Below are 16,868 nucleotides of genomic sequence, written 5' to 3'. Positions count from 1 at the left end.
TTCCAAAAATACGAAAACCATCAACCATGAAGCGGAGGCCACCCGAGCATAGAAATAGCAAGAAAGAAAAAAAAAACAAAAAAAAAACCGCACGTAAAATCTAAAAAAACGCAAACGGGCAACGAAAAAGGGGGGTGCAACACGAGGACTTCCCAGGGGGTCACCCATCCTAGTACTACTCTCGCCCAAGCACGCTTAACTGCGGAGTTCTGATGGGATCCGGTGCATTAGTGCTGGTATGATCACACCCAAAATACTATCCATGTTTATTGCTTTTATGTCTTAAAAGACGCAGAACCTCCTTTGTTTTCGTACGCGAGGCGTGGGACCCACGTGACCGATCGGCTCCGTTCCAAAAATACGAAAACCATGAACCATGAAGCGGAGGCCACCCGAGCATAGAAATAGCAAGAAAGAAAAAAAAAAAAAAACCACACGTAAAATCTAAAAAAACGCAAACGGACAACGAAAAAGGGGGGTGCAACACGAGGACTTCCCAGGGGGTCAACCATCCTAGTACTACTCTCGCCCAAGCACGCTTAACTGCGGAGTTCTGATGGGATCCGGTGCATTAGTGCTGGTATGATCGCACCCGAAATACTATCCATGCTTATTGCTTTTATGTCTTAAAAGACGCAGAACCTCCTTTGTTTTCGTATGCGAGGCGTGGGACCCACGTGACCGATCGGCTCCGTTCCAAAAATACGAAAACCATCAACCATGAAGCGGAGGCTACCCGAGCATAGAAATAGCAAGAAAGAAAAAAAAACAAAAAAAACCGCACGTAAAATCTAAAAAAACGCAAACGGACAACGAAAAAGGGGGGGTGCAACACGAGGACTTCCCAGGGGGTCACCCATCCTAGTACTACTCTCGCCCAAGCACACTTAACTGCAGAGTTCTGATGGGATCCGGTGCATTAGTGCTGGTATGATCGCACCCGAAATACAGTCCATGCTTATTGCTTTTATGTCTTAAAAGACGCAGAACCTCCTTTGTTTTCGTACGCGAGGCGTGGGACCCACGTGACCGATCGGCTCCGTTCCAAAAATACGAAAACCATCAACCATGAAGCGGAGGCCACCCGAGCATACAAATAGCAAGAAAGAAAAAAAACAAAAAAAAACCGCACGTAAAATCTAAAAAAACGCAAACGGACAACGAAAAAGGGGGGGTGAAACACGAGGACTTCCCAGGGGGTTACCCATCCTAGTACTACTCTCGCCCAAGCACGCTTAACTGCGGAGTTCTGATGGGATCCGATGCATTAGTGCTGGTATGATCGCACCCGAAATACTATCCATGCTTATTGCTTTAATGTCTTAAAAGACGCAGAACCTCCTTTGTTTTCGTACGCGAGGCGTGGGACCCACGTGACCGATCGGCTCCGTTCCAAAAATACGAAAACCATCAACCATGAAGCGGTGGCCACCCGAGCATAGAAATAGCAAGAAAGAAAACAAAAAAAAAACCGCACGTAAAATCTAAAAAAACGCAAACGGGCAACGAAAAAGGGAGGGTGCAACACGAGGACTTCCCAGGGGGTCACCCATCCTAGTACTACTCTCGCCCAAGCACGCTTTAACTGCGGAGTTCTGATGGGATCCGGTGCATTAGTGCTGGTATGATCGCACCCGAAATACTATCCATGCTTATTGCTTTTATGTCTTAAAAGACGCAGAACCTCCTTTGTTTTCGTATGCGAGGCGTGGGACCCACGTGACCGATCGGCTCCGTTCCAAAAATACGAAAACCATCAACCATGAAGCGGAGGCTACCCGAGCATAGAAATAGCAAGAAAGAAAAAAAAAACAAAAAAAACCGCACGTAAAATCTAAAAAAACGCAAACGGACAACGAAAAAGGGGGGGGGGGGGTGCAACACGAGGACTTCCCAGGGGGTCACCCATCCTAGTACTACTCTCGCCCAAGCACACTTAACTGCAGAGTTCTGATGGGATCCGGTGCATTAGTGCTGGTATGATCGCACCCGAAATACAGTCCATGCTTATTGCTTTTATGTCTTAAAAGACGCAGAACCTCCTTTGTTTTCGTACGCGAGGCGTGGGACCCACGTGACCGATCGGCTCCGTTCCAAAAATACGAAAACCATCAACCATGAAGCGGAGGCCACCCGAGCATAGAAATAGCAAGAAAGAAAAAAAAAACCGCACGTAAAATCTAAAAAAACGCAAGCGGACAACGAAAAAGGGGGGTGCAACACGAGGACTTCCCAGGGGGTCACCCATCCTAGTACTACTCTCGCGCGAGCACGCTTAACTGTGGAGTTCTGATGGGATCCGGTGCATTAGTGCTGGTATGATCGCACCCGAAATACTATCCATGCTTATTGCTTGTATGTCTTAAAAGACGCAGAACCTCCTTTGTTTTCGTACGCGAGGCGTGGGACCCACGTGACCGATCGGCTCCGTTCCAAAAATACGAGGACCATGAACTATGAAACGGAGGCCACCCGAGCATAGAAATAGCAAGAAAGAAAAAAAAACAAAAAAAAACCGCACGTAAAATCTAAAAAAACGCAAACGGGCAACGAAAAAGGGGGTGCAACACGAGGACTTCCCAGGGGGTCACCCATCCTAGTACTACTCTCCCCCAAGGACGCTTAACTGCGGAGTTCTGATGGGATCCAGTGCATTAGTGCTGGTATGATCACACCCGAAATACTATCAATGCTTATTGCTTTTATGTCTTAAAAGACGCAGAACCTCCTTTGTTTTCGTACGCGAGGCGTGGGACCCACGTGACCGATCGGCTCCGTTCCAAAAATACGAAAACCATCAACCATGAAGCGGAGGCCACCCGAGCATAGAAATAGCAAGAAAGAAAAAAAAAACAAAAAAAAAACCGCACGTAAAATCTAAAAAAACGCAAACGGGCAACGAAAAAGGGGGGTGCAACACGAGGACTTCCCAGGGGGTTACCCATCCTAGTACTACTCTCGCCCAAGCACGCTTAACTGCGGAGTTCTGATGGGATCCGGTGCATTAGTGCTGGTATGATCACACCCAAAATACTATCCATGTTTATTGCTTTTATGTCTTAAAAGACGCAGAACCTCCTTTGTTTTCGTACGCGAGGCGTGGGACCCACGTGACCGATCGGCTCCGTTCCAAAAATACGAAAACCATGAACCATGAAGCGGAGGCCACCCGAGCATAGAAATAGCAAGAAAGAAAAAAAAACAAAAAAAAAACCACACGTAAAATCTAAAAAAACGCAAACGGACAACGAAAAAGGGGGGTGCAACACGAGGACTTCCCAGGGGGTCAACCATCCTAGTACTACTCTCGCCCAAGCACGCTTAACTGCGGAGTTCTGATGGGATCCGGTCCATTGGTGCTGGTATGATCGCACCCGAAATACTATCCATGCTTATTGCTTGTATGTCTTAAAAGACGCAGAACCTCCTTTGTTTTCGTACGCGAGGCGTGGGACCCACGTGACCGATCGGCTCCGTTCCAAAAATACGAAGACCATGAACCATGAAACGGAGGCCACCCGAGCATAGAAATAGCAAGAAAGAAAAAAAACAAAAAAAAACCGCACGTAAAATCTAAAAAAACGCAAACGGGCAACGAAAAAGGGGGTGCAACACGAAGACTTCCCAGGGGGTCACCCATCCTAGTACTACTCTCGACCAAGCACGTTTAACTGCGGAGTTCTGATGGGATCCAGTGCATTAGTGCTGGTATGATCACACCCGTAATACTATCCATGCTTATTGCTTTTATGTCTTAAAAGACGCAGAACCTCCTTTGTTTTCGTACGCGAGGCGTGGGACCCACGTGACCGATCGGCTCCGTTCCAAAAATACGAAAACCATCAACCATGAAGCGGAGGCCACCCGAGCATACAAATAGCAAGAAAGAAAAAAAAACAAAAAAAAAACCGCACGTAAAATCTAAAAAAACGCAAACGGACAACGAAAAAGGGGGGGTGCAACACGAGGACTTCCCAGGGGGTCACCCATCCTAGTACTACTCTCGCCAAGCACGCTTAACTGCGGAGTTCTGATGGGATCCGGTGCATTAGTGCTGGTATGATCGCACCCGAAATACTATCCATGCTTATTGCTTTAATGTCTTAAAAGACGCAGAACCTCCTTTGTTTTCGTACGCGAGGCGTGGGACCCACGTGACCGATCGGCTCCGTTCCAAAAATACGAAAACCATCAACCATGAAGCGGTGGCCACCCGAGCATAGAAATAGCAAGAAAGAAAACCAAAAAAAAAACCGCACGTAAAATCTAAAAAAACGCAAACGGGCAACGAAAAAGGGAGGGTGCAACACGAGGACTTCCCAGGGGGTCACCCATCCTAGTACTACTCTCGCCCAAGCACGCTTAACTGCGGAGTTCTGATGGGATCCGGTGCATTAGTGCTGGTATGATCGCACCCGAAATATTATCCATGCTTATTGCTTTTATGTCTTAAAAGACGCAGAACCTCCTTTGTTTTCGTACGCGAGGCGTGGGACCCACGTGACCGATCGGCTCCGTTCCAAAAATACGAAAACCATCAACCATGAAGCGGAGGCCACCCGAGCATAGAAATAGCAAGAAAGAAAAAAAAAACCGCGCGTAAAATCTAAAAAAACGCAAACGGACAACGAAAAAGGGGGGTGCAACACGAGGACTTCCCAGGGGGTCACCCATCCTAGTACTACTCTCGCGCGAGCACGCTTAACTGCGGAGTTCTGATGGGATCCGGTGCATTAGTGCTGGTATGATCGCACCCGAAATACTATCCATGCTTATTGCTTGTATGTCTTAAAAGACGCAGAACCTCCTTTGTTTTCGTACGCGAGGCGTGGGACCCACGTGACCGATCGGCTCCGTTCCAAAAATACGAAGACCATGAACTATGAAACGGAGGCCACCCGAGCATAGAAATAGCAAGAAAAAAAAACAAAAAAAAACCGCACGGAAAATTTAAAAAAACGCAAACGGGCAACGAAAAAGGGGGGTGCAACACGAGGACATCCTAGGGGGTCACCGATCCTAGTACTACTCTTGCCCAAGCACGCTTAACTGCGGAGTTCTGATGGGATCCTGTGCATTAGTGCTGGTATTATCGCACCCGAAATACTATCCATGCTTATTGCTTTTATGTCTTAAAAGACGCAGAACCTCCTTTGTTTTCGTACGCGAGGCGTGGGACCCACGTGACCGATCGGCTCCGTTCCAAAAATACGAAAACCATCAATCATGAAGCGGAGGCCACCCGAGCATAGAAATAGCAAGAAAGAAAAAAAAACAAAAAAAAAACCACACGTAAAATCTAAAAAAACGCAAACGGACAACGAAAAAGGGGGGTGCAACACGAGGACTTCCCAGGGGGTCAACCATCCTAGTACTACTCTCGCCCAAGCACGCTTAACTGCGGAGTTCTGATGGGTCCGGTGCATTGGTGCTGGTATGATCGCACCCGAAATACTATCCATGCTTATTGCTTGTATGTCTTAAAAGACGCAGAACCTCTTTTGTTTTCGTACGCGAGGCGTGGGACCCACGTGACCGATCGGCTGCGTTCCAAAACTACGAAGACCATGAACCATGAAACGGAGGCCACCCGAGCATAGAAATAGCAAGAAAGAAAAAAAAACAAAAAAAAAACCGCACGTAAAATCTAAAAAAACGCAAACGGGCAACGAAAAAGGGGGTGCAACACGAGGACTTCCCAGGGGGTCACCCATCCTAGTACTACTCTCGCCCAAGCACGCTTAACTGCGGAGTTCTGATGGGATCCAGTGCATTAGTGCTGGTATGATCACACCCGAAATACTATCCATGCTTATTGCTTTTATGTCTTAAAAGACGCAGAACCTCCTTTGTTTTCGTACGCGAGGCGTGGGACCCACGTGACCGATCGGCTCCGTTCCAAAAATACGAAAACGATCAACCATGAAGCGGAGGCCCCCCGAGCATAGAAATAGCAAGAAAGAAAAAAAAAACCGCACGTAAAATCTAAAAAAACGCAAACAGACAACGAAAAAGGGGGTGCAACACGAGGACTTCCCAGGGGGTCACCCATCCTAGTACTACTCTCGCCCAAGCACGCTTAACTGCGGAGTTCTGATGTGATCCGGTGCATTAGTGCTGGTATGATCGCAACCGAAATATTATCCATGCTTATTGCTTTTATGTTTTAAAAGACGCAGAACCTCCTTTGTTTTCGTACGCGAGGCGTGGGACCCACGTGACCGATCGGCTCCTTTCCAAAAATACGAAAACCATCAACCATGAAGCGGTGGCCACCCGAGCATAGAAATAGCAAGAAAGAAAACAAAAAAAAAACCGCACGTAAAATCTAAAAAAACGCAAACGAGCAACGAAAAAGGGAGGGTGCAACACGAGGACTTCCCAGGGGGTCACCCATCCTAGTACTACTCTCGCCCAAGCACGCTTAACTGCGGAGTTCTGATGGGATCCGGTGCATTAGTGCTGATATGATCGCACCCAAAATACTATCCATGCTTATTGCTTTTATGTCTTAAAAGACGCAGAACCTCCTTTGTTTTCGTACGCGAGGCGTGGGACCCACGTGACCGATCGGCTCCGTTCCAAAAATACAAAAACCATCAACCATGAAGCGGAGGCCACCCGAGCATAGAAATAGCAAGAAAGAAAAAAAAAACCGCACGAAAAATCTAAAAAAACGCAAAAGGACAACGAAAAAGTGGGGTGCAACACGAGGACTTCCCAGGGGGTCACCCATCCTAGTACTACTCTCGCCCAAGCACGCTTAACTGCGGAGTTCTGATGGGATCCGGTGCATTAGTGCTGGTATGATCGCACCCGAAATACTATCCATGCTTATTGCTTTTATGTCTTAAAAGACGCAGAACCTCCTTTTGTTTTCGTACGCGAGGCGTGGGACCCACGTGACCGATCGGCTCCGTTCCAAAAATACGAAAACCATCAACCATGAAGCGGAGGCCACCCGAGCATAGAAATAGCAAGAAAGAAAAAAAAACCGCACGTAAAATCTAAAAAAACGCAAACGGACAACGAAAAAGGGGGGTGCAACACGAGGACTTCCCAGGGGGTCACCCATCCTAGTACTACTCTCACCCAAGCACGCTTAACTGCGGAGTTCTGATGGGATCCGGTGCATTAGTGCTGGTATGATCGCACCCGAAATACTATCCATGCTTATTGCTTGTATGTCTTAAAAGACGCAGAACCTCCTTTGTTTTCGTACGCGAGGCGTGGGACCCACGTGACCGATCGGCTCCGTTCCAAAAATACGAAGAGCATGAACCATGAAACGGAGGCCACCCGAGCATAGAAATAGCAAGAAAGAAAAAAAAAACCGCACGTAAAATCTAGAAAAACGCAAACGGGCAACGAAAAAGGGGGGTGCAACACGAGGACTTCCCAGGGGGTCACCGATCCTAGTACTACTCTCGCCCAAGCACGCTTAACTGCGGAGTTCTGATGGGATCCGGTGCATTAGTGCTGGTATGATCGCACCCGAAATACTATCAATGCTTATTGCTTTTATGTCTTAAAAGACGCAGAACCTCCTTTGTTTTCGTACGCGAGGCGTGGGACCCACGTGACCGATCGGCTCCGTTCCAAAAATACGAAAACCATCAACCATGAAGCGGAGGCCACCCGGGCATACAAATAGCAAGAAAGAAAAAAAAAACAAAAAAAAAAACCGCACGTAAAATCTAAAAAAACGCAAACGGACAACGAAAAAGGGGGGGGGGGGGGTGCAACACGAGGACTTCCCAGGGGGTCACCCATCCTAGTACTACTCTCGCCCAAGCACGCTTCACTACAGAGTTCTGATGGGATCTGGTGCATTAGTGTTGGTATGATCGCACCCGAAATACTATCCATGCTTATTGCTTTTATGTCTTAAAAGACGCAGAACCTCCTTTGTTTTCGTACGCGAGGCGTGGGACCCACGTGACCGATCGGCTCCGTTCCAAAAATACGAAAACCATCAACCATGAAGCGGTGGCCACCCGAGCATAGAAATAGCAAGAAAGAAAAAAAAAACAAAAAAAAACCGCACGTAAAATCTAAAAAAACGCAAACGGGCAACGAAAAAGGGGGGTGCAACACGAGGACTTCCCAGCGGGTCACCCATCCTAGTACTACTCTCGCCCAAGCACGCTTAACTGCGGGGTTCTGATGGGATCCGGTGCATTAGTGCTGGTATGATCGCACCCGAAATACTATCCATGCTTATTGCTTTTATGTCTTAAAAGACGCAGAACCTCCTTTGTTTTCGTACGCGAGGCGTGGGACCCACGTGACCGATCGGCTCCGTTCCAAAAATACGAAAACCATCAACCATGAAGCGGAGGCCACCCGAGCATAGAAATAGCAAGGAAGAAAAAAAAACCACACGTAAAATCTAAAAAAACGCAAACGGACAACGAAAAAGGGGGGTGCAACACGAGGACTTCCCAGGGGGTCACCCATCCTAGTACTACTCTCGCCCAAGCGCGCTTAACTGCGGAGTTCTGATGGAATCCGGTGCATTAGTGCTGGTATGATCGCACCCGAAATACTATCCATGCTTATTGCTTGTATGTCTTAAAAGACGCAGAACCTCCTTTGTTTTCGTACGCGAGGCGTGGGACCCACGTGACCGATCGGCTCCGTTCCAAAAATACGAAAACCATCAACCATGAAGCGGAGGCCACCCGAGCATAGAAATAGCAAGAAAGAAAAAAAAAACGCACGTTAAATCCAAAAAAACGCAAACGGACAACGAAAAAGGAGGGTGCAACACGAGGACTTCCCAGGGGGTCACCCATCCTAGTACTACTCTCGCCCAAGCACGCTTAACTGCGGAGTTCTGATGAGATCCGGTGCATTAGTGCTAGTATGATCGCACCCGAAATACTATCCATGCTTATTGTTTGTATGTCTTAAAAGACGCAGAACCTCCTTTGTTTTCGTACGCGAGGCGTGGGACCCACGTGACCGATCGGCTCCGTTCCAAAAATACGAAGACCATGAACCATGAAACGGAGGCCACCCGAGCATAGAAATAGCAAGAAAGAAAAAAAACAAAAAAAAACCGCACGTAAAATCTAAAAAAACGCAAACGGGCAACGAAAAAGGGGGGTGCAACACGAGGACTTCCCAGGGGGTCACCGATCCTAGTACTACTCTCGCCCAAGCACGCTTAACTGCGGAGTTCTGATGGGATCCGGTGCATTAGTGCTGGTATGATCGCACCCGAAATACTATCAATGCTTATTGCTTTTATGTCTTAAAAGACGCATAACCTCCTTTGTTTTCGTACGCGAGGCGTGGGACCCACGTGACCGATCGGCTCCGTTCCAAAAATACGAAAACCATCAACCATGAAGCGGTGGCCACCCGAGCATAGAAATAGCAATAAAGAAAAAAAAAACAAAAAAAAACCGAACGTAAACAAGAGGACTTCCCAGGGGGTCACCCATCCTAGTACTACTCTCGCCCAAGCACACTTAACTGCGGAGTTCTGATGGGATCCGGTGCATTAGTGCTGGTATTATCGCACCCGAAATACTATCCATGCTTATTGCTTTTATGTCTTAAAAGACGCAGAACCTCCTTTGTTTTCGTACGCGAGGCGTGGGACCCACGTGACCGATCGGCTCCGTTCCAAAAATACGAAAACCATCAACCATGAAGCGGAGGCCACCCGAGCATAGAAATAGCAAGAAAGAAAAAAAAACCGCACGTAAAATCTAAAAAAACGCAAACGGACAACGAAAAAGGGGGGTGCAACACGAGGACTTCCCAGGGGGTCACCCATCCTAGTACTACTCTCGCCCAAGCACGCTTAACTGCGGAGTTCTGATGGGATCCGGTGCATTAGTGCTGGTATGATCGCACCCGAAATACTATCCATGCTTATTGCTTGTATGTCTTAAAAGACGCAGAACCTCCTTTGTTTTCGTACGCGAGGCGTGGGACCCACGTGACCGATCGGCTCCGTTCCAAAAATACGAAGACCATGAACCATGAAACGGAGGCCACCCGAGCATAGAAATAGCAAGAAAGAAAAAAAACAGCACGAAAAATCTAAAAAAACGCAAACGGGCAACGAAAAAGGGGGGTGCAACACGAGGACTTCCCAGGGGGTCACCGATCCTAGTACTACTCTCGCCCAAGCACGCTTAACTGCGGAGTTCTGATGGGATCCGGTGCATTAGTGCTGGTATGATCGCACCCGAAATACTATCAATGCTTATTGCTTTTATGTCTTAAAAGACGCAGAACCTCCTTTGTTTTCGTACGCGAGGCGTGGGACCCACGTGACCGATCGGCTCCGTTCCAAAAATACGAAAACCATCAACCATGAAGCGGTGGCCACCCGAGCATAGAAATAGCAAGAAAGAAAAAAAAAACAAAAAAAAAACCCGCACGTAAACAAGAGGACTTCCCAGGGGGTCACCCATCCTAGTACTACTCTCGCCGAAGCACGCTTAACTGCAGAGTTCTGATGGGATCCGGTGCATTAGTGCTGGTATGATCGCACCCGAAATACTATCCATGCTTATTGCTTCTATGTCTTAAAAGACGCAGAACCTCCTTTGTTTTCGTACGCGAGGCGTGGGACCCACGTGACCGATCGGCTCCGTTCCAAAAATACGAAAACCATCAACCATGAAGCGGTGGCCACCCGAGCATAGAAATAGCAAGAAAGAAAAAAAAAACAAAAAAAAAACCGCACGTAAAATCTAAAAAAACGCAAACGGGCAACGAAAAAGGGGGGTGCAACACGAGGACTTCCCAGGGGGTCACCCATCCTTGTACTACTCTCGCCCAGGCACGCTTAACTGCGGAGTTCTGATGGGATCCGGTGCATTAGTGCTGGTATGATCGCACCCGAAATACTATCCATGCTTATTGCTTTTATGTCTTAAAAGACGCAGAACCTCCTTTGTTTTCGTACGTGAGGCGTGGGACCCACGTGACCGATCGGTTCCGTTCAAAAAATACGAAAACCATCAACCATGAAGCGGAGGCCACCCGAGCATAGAAATAGCAAGAAAGAAAAAAAAACCGCACGTAAAATCTAAAAAAACGCAAACGGACAACGAAAAAGGGGGGTGCAACACGAGGACTTCCCAGGGGGTCACCCATCCTAGTACTACTCTCGCCCAAGCGCGCTTAACTGCGGAGTTCTGATGGGATCCGGTGCATTAGTGCTGGTATGATCGCACCCGAAATACTATCCATGCTTATTGCTTGTATGTCTTAAAAGACGCAGAACCTCATTTGTTTTCGTACGCGAGGCGTGGGACCCACGTGACCGATCGGCTCCGTTCCAAAAATACGAAGACCATGAACCATGAAACGGAGGCTACCCGAGCATAGAAATAGCAAGAAAGAAAAAAAAAACAAAAAAAACCGCACGGAAAATTTAAAAAAACGCAAACGGGCAACGAAAAAGGGGGGTGCAACACGAGGACTTCCCAGGGGGTCACCGATCCTAGTACTACTCTCGCCCAAGCACGCTTAACTGCGGAGTTCTGATGGGATCCGGTGCATTAGTGCTGGTATTATCGCACCCGAAATACTATCCATGCTTATTGCTTTTATGTCTTAAAAGACGCAGAACCTCCTTTGTTTTCGTACGCGAGGCGTGGGACCCACGTGACCGATCAGCTCCATTCCAAAAATACGAAAACCATTAACCATGAAGCGGTGGCCACCCGAGCATCGAAATAGCAAGAAAGAAAAAAAAACAAAAAAAAAACCGCACGTAAACACGAGGACTTCCCAGGGGGTCACCCATCCCAGTACTACTCTCGCCCAACCACGCTTAACTGCGGAGTTCTGATGGGATCCGGTGCATTAGTGCTGGTATGATCGCACCCGAAATACTATCCATGCTTATTGCTTTTATGTCTTAAAAGACGCAGAACCTCCTTTGTTTTCGTACGCGAGGCGTCGGACTCACGTGACCGATCGGCTCCGTTCCAAAAATACGAAAACCATCAACCATGAAGCGGTGGCCACCCGAGCATAGAAATAGCAAGAAAGAAAAAAAAACAAAAAGAAAACCGCACGTAAACACGAGGACTTCCCAAGGGGTCACCCATCCTAGTACTACTCTCGCCCAAGTACGCTTAACTGCGGAGTTCTGATGGGATCCGGTGCATTAGTGCTGGTATGATCGCACCCGAAATACTATCCATGCTTATTGCTTTTATGTCTTAAAAGACGCAGAACCTCCTTTGTTTTCGTACGCGAGGCGTGGGACCCACGTGAACGATCGGCTCCGTTTCAAAAATACGAAAACCATCAACCATGAAGCGGAGGCCACCCGAGCATAGAAATAGCAAGAAAGAAAAAAAAAACCGCACGTAAAATCTAAAAAAACGCAAACGGACAATGAAAAAGGGGGTGCAACACGAGGACTTCCCAGGGGGTCACCCATCCTACTACTACTCTCGCCCAAGCACGCTTAACTGCGGAGTTCTGATGGGATTCGGTGCATTAGTGCCGGTATGATCGCACCAGAAATACTATCCATGCTTATTGCTTGTATGTCTTAAAAGACGCAGAACCTCCTTTGTTTTTGTACGCGAGGCGTGGGACCCACGTGACCGATCGGCTCCGTTCCAAAAATACGAAGACCATGAACCATGAAACGGAGGCCACCCGAGCATAGAAATAGCAAGAAAGAAAAAAAAACAAAAAAAAAACCGCACGGAAAATTTAAAAAAACGCAAACGGGCAACGAAAAAGGGGGGTGCAACACGAGGACTTCCCAGGGGGTCACCCATCCTAGTACTACTCTCGCCGAAGCACGCTTAGCTGCAGAGTTCTGATGGGATCCGATGCATTAGTGCTGGTATGATCGCACCCGAAATACTATCCATGCTTATTGCTTTTATGTCTCAAAAGACGCAGAACCTCTTTTGTTTTCGTACGCGAGGCGTGGGACCCACGTGACCGATCGGCTCCGTTCCAAAAATACGAAAACCATCAACCATGAAGCGGAGGCCACCCGAGCATAGAAATAGCAAGAAAGAAAAAAAAACAAAAAAAAACCGCACGTAAAATCTAAAAAAATGCAAACGGACAACGAAAAAGGGGGGTGCAACACGAGGACTTCCCAGGGGGTCACCCATCCTAGTACTACTCTCGCCCAAGCACGCTTAACTGCGGAGTTCTGATGGGATCCGGTGCATTAATGCTGGTATGATCGCACCCGAAATATTATCCATGCTTATTGCTTTTATGTCTTAAAAGACACAGAACCTCCTTTGTTTTCGTATGCGAAGCGTCGGACTCACGTGACCAATCGGCTCCGTTCCAAAAATACGAAAACCATCAACCATGAAGCGGTGGCCACCCGAGCATAGAAATAGCAAGAAAGAAAAAAAAACAAAAAAAAACCGCACGTAAACACGAGGACTTCCCAGGGGGTCACCCATCCTAGTACTACTCTCGCCCAAGCACACTTAACTGCAGAGTTCTGATGGGATCCGGTGCATTAGTGCTGGTATGATCGCACCCGAAATACAGTCCATGCTTATTGCTTTTATGTCTTAAAAGACGCAGAACCTCCTTTGTTTTCGTACGCGATGCGTGGGACCCACGTGACCGATCGGCTCCGTTCCAAAAATACGAAAACCATCAACCATGAAGCGGTGGCCACCCGAGCATAGAAATAGCATGAAAGAAAAAAAAAACAAAAAAAACCGCACGTAAAATCTAAAAAAACGAAAACGGGCAACGAAAAAGGGGGGGTGCAACACGAGGACTTCCCAGGGGGTCACCCATCCTAGTACTACTCTCGCCCAAGCACGCTTAACTGCGGAGTTCTGATGGGATCCGGTGCATTAGTGCTGGTATGATCGCACCCGAAATACTATCCATGCTTATTGCTTTTATGTCTTAAAAGACGCAGAACCTCCTTTGTTTTCGTACGCGAGGCGTGGGACCCACGTGACCGATCGGCTCCGTTCCAAAAATACGAAAACCATCAACCATGAAGCGGTGGCCACCCGAGCATAGAAATAGCAAGAAAGAAAACAAAAAAAAAACCGCACGTAAAATCTAAAAAAACGCAAACGGGCAACGAAAAAGGGAGGGTGCAACACGAGGACTTCCCAGGGGGTCACCCATCCTAGTACTACTCTCGCCCAAGCACGCTTAACTGCGGAGTTCTGATGGGATCCGGTGCATTAGTGTTGGTATGATTGCACCCAAAATACTATCCATGCTTATTGCTTTTATGTCTTAAAAGACGCAGAACCTCCTTTGTTTTGGTACGCGAGGCGTGGGACCCACGTGACCGATCGGCTCCGTTCCAAAAATACGAAAACCATCAACCATGAAGCGGAGGCCACCCGAGCATAGAAATAGCAAGAAAGAAAAAAAAACCGCACGAAAAATCTAAAAAAACGCAAATGGACAACGAAAAAGTGGGGTGCAACACGAGGACTTCCCAGGGGGTCACCCATCCTAGTACTACTCTCGCCCAAACACGCTTAACTGCGGAGTTCTGATGGGATCCGGTGCATTAGTGCTGGTATGATCGCACCCAAAATACTATCCATGCTTATTGCTAGTATGTCTTAAAAGACGCAGAACCTCCTTTGTTTTCGTACGCGAGGCGTGGGACCCACGTGACCGATCGGCTCCGTTCCAAAAATACGAAAACCATCAACCATGAAGCGGAGGCCACCCGAGCATAGAAATAGCAAGAAAGAAAAAAAAAACAAAAAAAAAAACGCACGTAAAATCTAAAAAAACGCAAACGGACAACGAAAAAGGGGGGTGCAACACGAGGACTTCCCAGGGGGTCACCCATCCTAGTACTACTCTCGCCCAAGCACGCTTAACTGCGGAGTTCTGATGGGATCCGGTGCATTAGTGCTGGTATGATCGCACCCAAAATACTATCCATGCTTATTGCTTTTATGTCTTAAAAGACGCAGAACCTCCTTCTGTTTTCGTACGCGAGGCGTGGGACCCACGTGACCGATCGGCTCCGTTCCAAAAATACGAAAACCATCAACCATGAAGCGGAGGCCACCCGAGCATAGAAATAGCAAGAAAGAAAAAAAAACCGCACGTAAAATCTAAAAAAACGCAAACGGACAACGAAAAAGGGGGGTGCAACACGAGGACTTCCCAGGGGGTCACCCATCCTAGTACTACTCTCGCCCAAGCATGCTTAACTGCGGAGTTCTGATGGGATCCGGTGCATTAGTGCTGGTATGATCGCACCCGAAATACTATCCATGCTTATTGCTTGTATGTCTTAAAAGACGCAGAACCTCATTTGTTTTCGTACGCGAGGCGTGGGACCCACGTGACCGATCGGCTCCGTTCCAAAAATACGAAGAGCATGAACCATGAAACGGAGGCCACCCGAGCATAGAAATAGCAAGAAAGAAAAAAAAAACCGCACGTAAAATCTAGAAAAACGCAAACGGGCAACGAAAAAGGGGGGTGCAACACGAGGACTTCCCAGGGGGTCACCGATCCTAGTACTACTCTCGCCCAAGCACGCTTAACTGCGGAGTTCTGATGGGATCCGGTGCATTAGTGCTGGTATGATCGCACCCGAAATACTATCAATGCTTATTGCTTTTATGTCTTAAAAGACGCATAACCTCCTTTGTTTTCGTACGCGAGGCGTGGGACCCACGTGACCGATCGGCTCCGTTCCAAAAATACGAAAACCATCAACCATGAAGCGGTGGCCACCCGAGCATAGAAATAGCAATAAAGAAAAAAAAAACAAAAAAAAACCGCACGTAAACAAGAGGACTTCCCAGGGGGTCACCCATCCTAGTACTACTCTCGCCCAAGCACACTTAACTGCGGAGTTCTGATGGGATCCGGTGCATTAGTGCTGGTATTATCGCACCCGAAATACTATCCATGCTTATTTCTTTTATGTCTTAAAAGACGCAGAACCTCCTTTGTTTTCGTACGCGAGGCGTGGGACCCACGTGACCGATCGGCTCCGTTCCAAAAATACGAAAACCATCAACCATGAAGCGGAGGCCACCCGAGCATAGAAATAGCAAGAAAGAAAAAAAAACCGCACGTAAAATCTAAAAAAACGCAAACGGACAACGAAAAAGGGGGGTGCAACACGAGGACTTCCCAGGGGGTCACCCATCCTAGTACTACTCTCGCCCAAGCACGCTTAACTGTGGAGTTCTGATGGGATCCGGTGCATTAGTGCTGGTATGATCGCACCCGAAATACTATCCATGCTTATTGCTTGTATGTCTTAAAAGACGCAGAACCTCCTTTGTTTTCGTACGCGAGGCGTGGGACCCACGTGACCGATCGGCTCCGTTCCAAAAATACGAAGACCATGAACCATGAAACGGAGGCCACCCGAGCATAGAAATAGCAAGAAAGAAAAAAAACCGCACGAAAAATCTAAAAAAACGCAAACGGGCAACGAAAAAGGGGGGTGCAACACGAGGACTTCCCAGGGGGTCACCGATCCTAGTACTACTCTCGCCCAAGCACGCTTAACTGCGGAGTTCTGATGGGATCCGGTGCATTAGTGCTGGTATGATCGCACCCGAAATACTATCAATGCTTATTGCTTTTATGTCTTAAAAGACGCAGAACCTCCTTTGTTTTCGTACGCGAGGCGTGGGACCCACGTGACCGATCGGCTCCGTTCCAAAAATACGAAAACCATCAACCATGAAGCGGTGGCCACCCGAGCATAGAAATAGCAAGAAAGAAAAAAAAAACAAAAAAAAAACCGCACGTAAACAAGAGGACTTCCCAGGGGGTCACCCATCCTAGTACTACTCTCGCCGAAGCACGCTTAACTGCAGAGTTCTGATGGGATCCGGTGCATTAGTGCTGGTATGATCGCACCCGAAGTACTA

At 47.7% G+C, this 16,868-nt stretch overlaps 48 non-coding genes and 2 pseudogenes across 48 annotated transcripts; all 50 read right to left on the bottom strand.

Annotated features, from left to right (window-relative positions):
* Positions 1-131: 131 nt before the first annotated feature.
* On the bottom strand, positions 132-250 carry LOC145153966 (5S ribosomal RNA). The gene has a single exon (XR_013734455.1). It is a non-coding gene; the product is annotated as a 5S ribosomal RNA (ribosomal RNA).
* Positions 251-475: 225 nt separating this feature from the next.
* On the bottom strand, positions 476-594 carry LOC145155513 (5S ribosomal RNA). The gene has a single exon (XR_013735948.1). It is a non-coding gene; the product is annotated as a 5S ribosomal RNA (ribosomal RNA).
* A 229-nt stretch (positions 595-823) lies between these two features.
* Positions 824-942, bottom strand: LOC145140002 (5S ribosomal RNA). Its single transcript, XR_013722057.1, has one exon. It is a non-coding gene; the product is annotated as a 5S ribosomal RNA (ribosomal RNA).
* A 229-nt stretch (positions 943-1,171) lies between these two features.
* LOC145148411 (5S ribosomal RNA) lies at positions 1,172-1,290 on the bottom strand. Its single transcript, XR_013729297.1, has one exon. It is a non-coding gene; the product is annotated as a 5S ribosomal RNA (ribosomal RNA).
* Positions 1,291-1,516: 226 nt separating this feature from the next.
* Positions 1,517-1,636, bottom strand: LOC145145803 (5S ribosomal RNA). Its single transcript, XR_013726759.1, has one exon. It is a non-coding gene; the product is annotated as a 5S ribosomal RNA (ribosomal RNA).
* A 236-nt stretch (positions 1,637-1,872) lies between these two features.
* LOC145139999 (5S ribosomal RNA) lies at positions 1,873-1,991 on the bottom strand. Its single transcript, XR_013722056.1, has one exon. It is a non-coding gene; the product is annotated as a 5S ribosomal RNA (ribosomal RNA).
* A 220-nt stretch (positions 1,992-2,211) lies between these two features.
* LOC145148241 (5S ribosomal RNA) lies at positions 2,212-2,330 on the bottom strand. The gene has a single exon (XR_013729135.1). It is a non-coding gene; the product is annotated as a 5S ribosomal RNA (ribosomal RNA).
* A 228-nt stretch (positions 2,331-2,558) lies between these two features.
* Positions 2,559-2,677, bottom strand: LOC145149965 (5S ribosomal RNA). Its single transcript, XR_013730799.1, has one exon. It is a non-coding gene; the product is annotated as a 5S ribosomal RNA (ribosomal RNA).
* Positions 2,678-2,908: 231 nt separating this feature from the next.
* On the bottom strand, positions 2,909-3,027 carry LOC145156100 (5S ribosomal RNA). Its single transcript, XR_013736525.1, has one exon. It is a non-coding gene; the product is annotated as a 5S ribosomal RNA (ribosomal RNA).
* Positions 3,028-3,257: 230 nt separating this feature from the next.
* LOC145148189 (5S ribosomal RNA) lies at positions 3,258-3,376 on the bottom strand. Its single transcript, XR_013729086.1, has one exon. It is a non-coding gene; the product is annotated as a 5S ribosomal RNA (ribosomal RNA).
* Positions 3,377-3,603: 227 nt separating this feature from the next.
* LOC145149001 (5S ribosomal RNA) lies at positions 3,604-3,722 on the bottom strand. The gene has a single exon (XR_013729862.1). It is a non-coding gene; the product is annotated as a 5S ribosomal RNA (ribosomal RNA).
* Positions 3,723-3,953: 231 nt separating this feature from the next.
* LOC145147738 (5S ribosomal RNA) lies at positions 3,954-4,071 on the bottom strand. The gene has a single exon (XR_013728631.1). It is a non-coding gene; the product is annotated as a 5S ribosomal RNA (ribosomal RNA).
* Positions 4,072-4,298: 227 nt separating this feature from the next.
* On the bottom strand, positions 4,299-4,417 carry LOC145152603 (5S ribosomal RNA). Its single transcript, XR_013733134.1, has one exon. It is a non-coding gene; the product is annotated as a 5S ribosomal RNA (ribosomal RNA).
* A 220-nt stretch (positions 4,418-4,637) lies between these two features.
* LOC145146106 (5S ribosomal RNA) lies at positions 4,638-4,756 on the bottom strand. The gene has a single exon (XR_013727058.1). It is a non-coding gene; the product is annotated as a 5S ribosomal RNA (ribosomal RNA).
* Positions 4,757-4,981: 225 nt separating this feature from the next.
* LOC145151201 (5S ribosomal RNA) lies at positions 4,982-5,100 on the bottom strand. The gene has a single exon (XR_013731969.1). It is a non-coding gene; the product is annotated as a 5S ribosomal RNA (ribosomal RNA).
* A 230-nt stretch (positions 5,101-5,330) lies between these two features.
* Positions 5,331-5,448, bottom strand: LOC145150002 (5S ribosomal RNA). Its single transcript, XR_013730834.1, has one exon. It is a non-coding gene; the product is annotated as a 5S ribosomal RNA (ribosomal RNA).
* Positions 5,449-5,677: 229 nt separating this feature from the next.
* LOC145135847 (5S ribosomal RNA) lies at positions 5,678-5,796 on the bottom strand. Its single transcript, XR_013720083.1, has one exon. It is a non-coding gene; the product is annotated as a 5S ribosomal RNA (ribosomal RNA).
* A 219-nt stretch (positions 5,797-6,015) lies between these two features.
* Positions 6,016-6,134, bottom strand: LOC145144701 (5S ribosomal RNA). Its single transcript, XR_013725706.1, has one exon. It is a non-coding gene; the product is annotated as a 5S ribosomal RNA (ribosomal RNA).
* Positions 6,135-6,360: 226 nt separating this feature from the next.
* On the bottom strand, positions 6,361-6,479 carry LOC145155990 (5S ribosomal RNA). The gene has a single exon (XR_013736417.1). It is a non-coding gene; the product is annotated as a 5S ribosomal RNA (ribosomal RNA).
* Positions 6,480-6,699: 220 nt separating this feature from the next.
* Positions 6,700-6,818, bottom strand: LOC145155324 (5S ribosomal RNA). Its single transcript, XR_013735771.1, has one exon. It is a non-coding gene; the product is annotated as a 5S ribosomal RNA (ribosomal RNA).
* A 220-nt stretch (positions 6,819-7,038) lies between these two features.
* On the bottom strand, positions 7,039-7,157 carry LOC145155766 (5S ribosomal RNA). Its single transcript, XR_013736195.1, has one exon. It is a non-coding gene; the product is annotated as a 5S ribosomal RNA (ribosomal RNA).
* Positions 7,158-7,377: 220 nt separating this feature from the next.
* LOC145145739 (5S ribosomal RNA) lies at positions 7,378-7,496 on the bottom strand. The gene has a single exon (XR_013726696.1). It is a non-coding gene; the product is annotated as a 5S ribosomal RNA (ribosomal RNA).
* Positions 7,497-7,736: 240 nt separating this feature from the next.
* LOC145146934 (5S ribosomal RNA) lies at positions 7,737-7,855 on the bottom strand. Its single transcript, XR_013727856.1, has one exon. It is a non-coding gene; the product is annotated as a 5S ribosomal RNA (ribosomal RNA).
* Positions 7,856-8,085: 230 nt separating this feature from the next.
* LOC145146495 (5S ribosomal RNA) lies at positions 8,086-8,204 on the bottom strand. Its single transcript, XR_013727438.1, has one exon. It is a non-coding gene; the product is annotated as a 5S ribosomal RNA (ribosomal RNA).
* Positions 8,205-8,423: 219 nt separating this feature from the next.
* Positions 8,424-8,542, bottom strand: LOC145145441 (5S ribosomal RNA). The gene has a single exon (XR_013726414.1). It is a non-coding gene; the product is annotated as a 5S ribosomal RNA (ribosomal RNA).
* A 219-nt stretch (positions 8,543-8,761) lies between these two features.
* On the bottom strand, positions 8,762-8,880 carry LOC145142935 (5S ribosomal RNA). Its single transcript, XR_013723998.1, has one exon. It is a non-coding gene; the product is annotated as a 5S ribosomal RNA (ribosomal RNA).
* A 228-nt stretch (positions 8,881-9,108) lies between these two features.
* Positions 9,109-9,227, bottom strand: LOC145145738 (5S ribosomal RNA). The gene has a single exon (XR_013726695.1). It is a non-coding gene; the product is annotated as a 5S ribosomal RNA (ribosomal RNA).
* Positions 9,228-9,414: 187 nt separating this feature from the next.
* Positions 9,415-9,534, bottom strand: LOC145151111 (5S ribosomal RNA). The gene has a single exon (XR_013731902.1). It is a non-coding gene; the product is annotated as a 5S ribosomal RNA (ribosomal RNA).
* A 219-nt stretch (positions 9,535-9,753) lies between these two features.
* Positions 9,754-9,872, bottom strand: LOC145155313 (5S ribosomal RNA). The gene has a single exon (XR_013735760.1). It is a non-coding gene; the product is annotated as a 5S ribosomal RNA (ribosomal RNA).
* Positions 9,873-10,090: 218 nt separating this feature from the next.
* Positions 10,091-10,209, bottom strand: LOC145145736 (5S ribosomal RNA). The gene has a single exon (XR_013726694.1). It is a non-coding gene; the product is annotated as a 5S ribosomal RNA (ribosomal RNA).
* Positions 10,210-10,398: 189 nt separating this feature from the next.
* Positions 10,399-10,518, bottom strand: LOC145151339 (5S ribosomal RNA; annotated as a pseudogene).
* A 231-nt stretch (positions 10,519-10,749) lies between these two features.
* On the bottom strand, positions 10,750-10,868 carry LOC145141424 (5S ribosomal RNA). Its single transcript, XR_013722645.1, has one exon. It is a non-coding gene; the product is annotated as a 5S ribosomal RNA (ribosomal RNA).
* A 219-nt stretch (positions 10,869-11,087) lies between these two features.
* LOC145135655 (5S ribosomal RNA) lies at positions 11,088-11,206 on the bottom strand. The gene has a single exon (XR_013719949.1). It is a non-coding gene; the product is annotated as a 5S ribosomal RNA (ribosomal RNA).
* Positions 11,207-11,435: 229 nt separating this feature from the next.
* Positions 11,436-11,554, bottom strand: LOC145147398 (5S ribosomal RNA). The gene has a single exon (XR_013728303.1). It is a non-coding gene; the product is annotated as a 5S ribosomal RNA (ribosomal RNA).
* Positions 11,555-11,741: 187 nt separating this feature from the next.
* LOC145151029 (5S ribosomal RNA) lies at positions 11,742-11,861 on the bottom strand. Its single transcript, XR_013731827.1, has one exon. It is a non-coding gene; the product is annotated as a 5S ribosomal RNA (ribosomal RNA).
* A 187-nt stretch (positions 11,862-12,048) lies between these two features.
* LOC145150871 (5S ribosomal RNA) lies at positions 12,049-12,168 on the bottom strand. The gene has a single exon (XR_013731682.1). It is a non-coding gene; the product is annotated as a 5S ribosomal RNA (ribosomal RNA).
* A 219-nt stretch (positions 12,169-12,387) lies between these two features.
* LOC145148706 (5S ribosomal RNA) lies at positions 12,388-12,506 on the bottom strand. The gene has a single exon (XR_013729578.1). It is a non-coding gene; the product is annotated as a 5S ribosomal RNA (ribosomal RNA).
* Positions 12,507-12,736: 230 nt separating this feature from the next.
* On the bottom strand, positions 12,737-12,855 carry LOC145149471 (5S ribosomal RNA). The gene has a single exon (XR_013730335.1). It is a non-coding gene; the product is annotated as a 5S ribosomal RNA (ribosomal RNA).
* Positions 12,856-13,084: 229 nt separating this feature from the next.
* LOC145154271 (5S ribosomal RNA) lies at positions 13,085-13,203 on the bottom strand. The gene has a single exon (XR_013734750.1). It is a non-coding gene; the product is annotated as a 5S ribosomal RNA (ribosomal RNA).
* A 186-nt stretch (positions 13,204-13,389) lies between these two features.
* On the bottom strand, positions 13,390-13,509 carry LOC145150850 (5S ribosomal RNA). Its single transcript, XR_013731664.1, has one exon. It is a non-coding gene; the product is annotated as a 5S ribosomal RNA (ribosomal RNA).
* Positions 13,510-13,739: 230 nt separating this feature from the next.
* LOC145155301 (5S ribosomal RNA) lies at positions 13,740-13,858 on the bottom strand. Its single transcript, XR_013735749.1, has one exon. It is a non-coding gene; the product is annotated as a 5S ribosomal RNA (ribosomal RNA).
* Positions 13,859-14,084: 226 nt separating this feature from the next.
* On the bottom strand, positions 14,085-14,203 carry LOC145144523 (5S ribosomal RNA). Its single transcript, XR_013725534.1, has one exon. It is a non-coding gene; the product is annotated as a 5S ribosomal RNA (ribosomal RNA).
* A 219-nt stretch (positions 14,204-14,422) lies between these two features.
* LOC145155199 (5S ribosomal RNA) lies at positions 14,423-14,541 on the bottom strand. The gene has a single exon (XR_013735652.1). It is a non-coding gene; the product is annotated as a 5S ribosomal RNA (ribosomal RNA).
* Positions 14,542-14,772: 231 nt separating this feature from the next.
* Positions 14,773-14,891, bottom strand: LOC145155290 (5S ribosomal RNA). The gene has a single exon (XR_013735738.1). It is a non-coding gene; the product is annotated as a 5S ribosomal RNA (ribosomal RNA).
* A 220-nt stretch (positions 14,892-15,111) lies between these two features.
* Positions 15,112-15,230, bottom strand: LOC145136067 (5S ribosomal RNA). Its single transcript, XR_013720210.1, has one exon. It is a non-coding gene; the product is annotated as a 5S ribosomal RNA (ribosomal RNA).
* A 220-nt stretch (positions 15,231-15,450) lies between these two features.
* Positions 15,451-15,569, bottom strand: LOC145145735 (5S ribosomal RNA). Its single transcript, XR_013726693.1, has one exon. It is a non-coding gene; the product is annotated as a 5S ribosomal RNA (ribosomal RNA).
* Positions 15,570-15,756: 187 nt separating this feature from the next.
* Positions 15,757-15,876, bottom strand: LOC145151222 (5S ribosomal RNA). The gene has a single exon (XR_013731984.1). It is a non-coding gene; the product is annotated as a 5S ribosomal RNA (ribosomal RNA).
* A 219-nt stretch (positions 15,877-16,095) lies between these two features.
* LOC145155569 (5S ribosomal RNA) lies at positions 16,096-16,214 on the bottom strand. The gene has a single exon (XR_013736002.1). It is a non-coding gene; the product is annotated as a 5S ribosomal RNA (ribosomal RNA).
* A 218-nt stretch (positions 16,215-16,432) lies between these two features.
* LOC145145734 (5S ribosomal RNA) lies at positions 16,433-16,551 on the bottom strand. The gene has a single exon (XR_013726692.1). It is a non-coding gene; the product is annotated as a 5S ribosomal RNA (ribosomal RNA).
* A 188-nt stretch (positions 16,552-16,739) lies between these two features.
* Positions 16,740-16,859, bottom strand: LOC145151338 (5S ribosomal RNA; annotated as a pseudogene).
* Positions 16,860-16,868: the final 9 nt, after the last annotated feature.

The sequence above is a fragment of the Lactuca virosa genome, chromosome 1 (assembly GCF_052849685.1).
Source record: "Lactuca virosa cultivar CGN04683 chromosome 1, Lactuca_virosa_CGN04683_v6, whole genome shotgun sequence".
In the NCBI taxonomy this organism is placed as follows: Eukaryota; Viridiplantae; Streptophyta; class Magnoliopsida; order Asterales; family Asteraceae; genus Lactuca; species Lactuca virosa.
The sequence above is the reverse complement of the archived record's forward strand: the minus strand, read 5'-3'. Positions and strand labels throughout refer to the sequence as shown.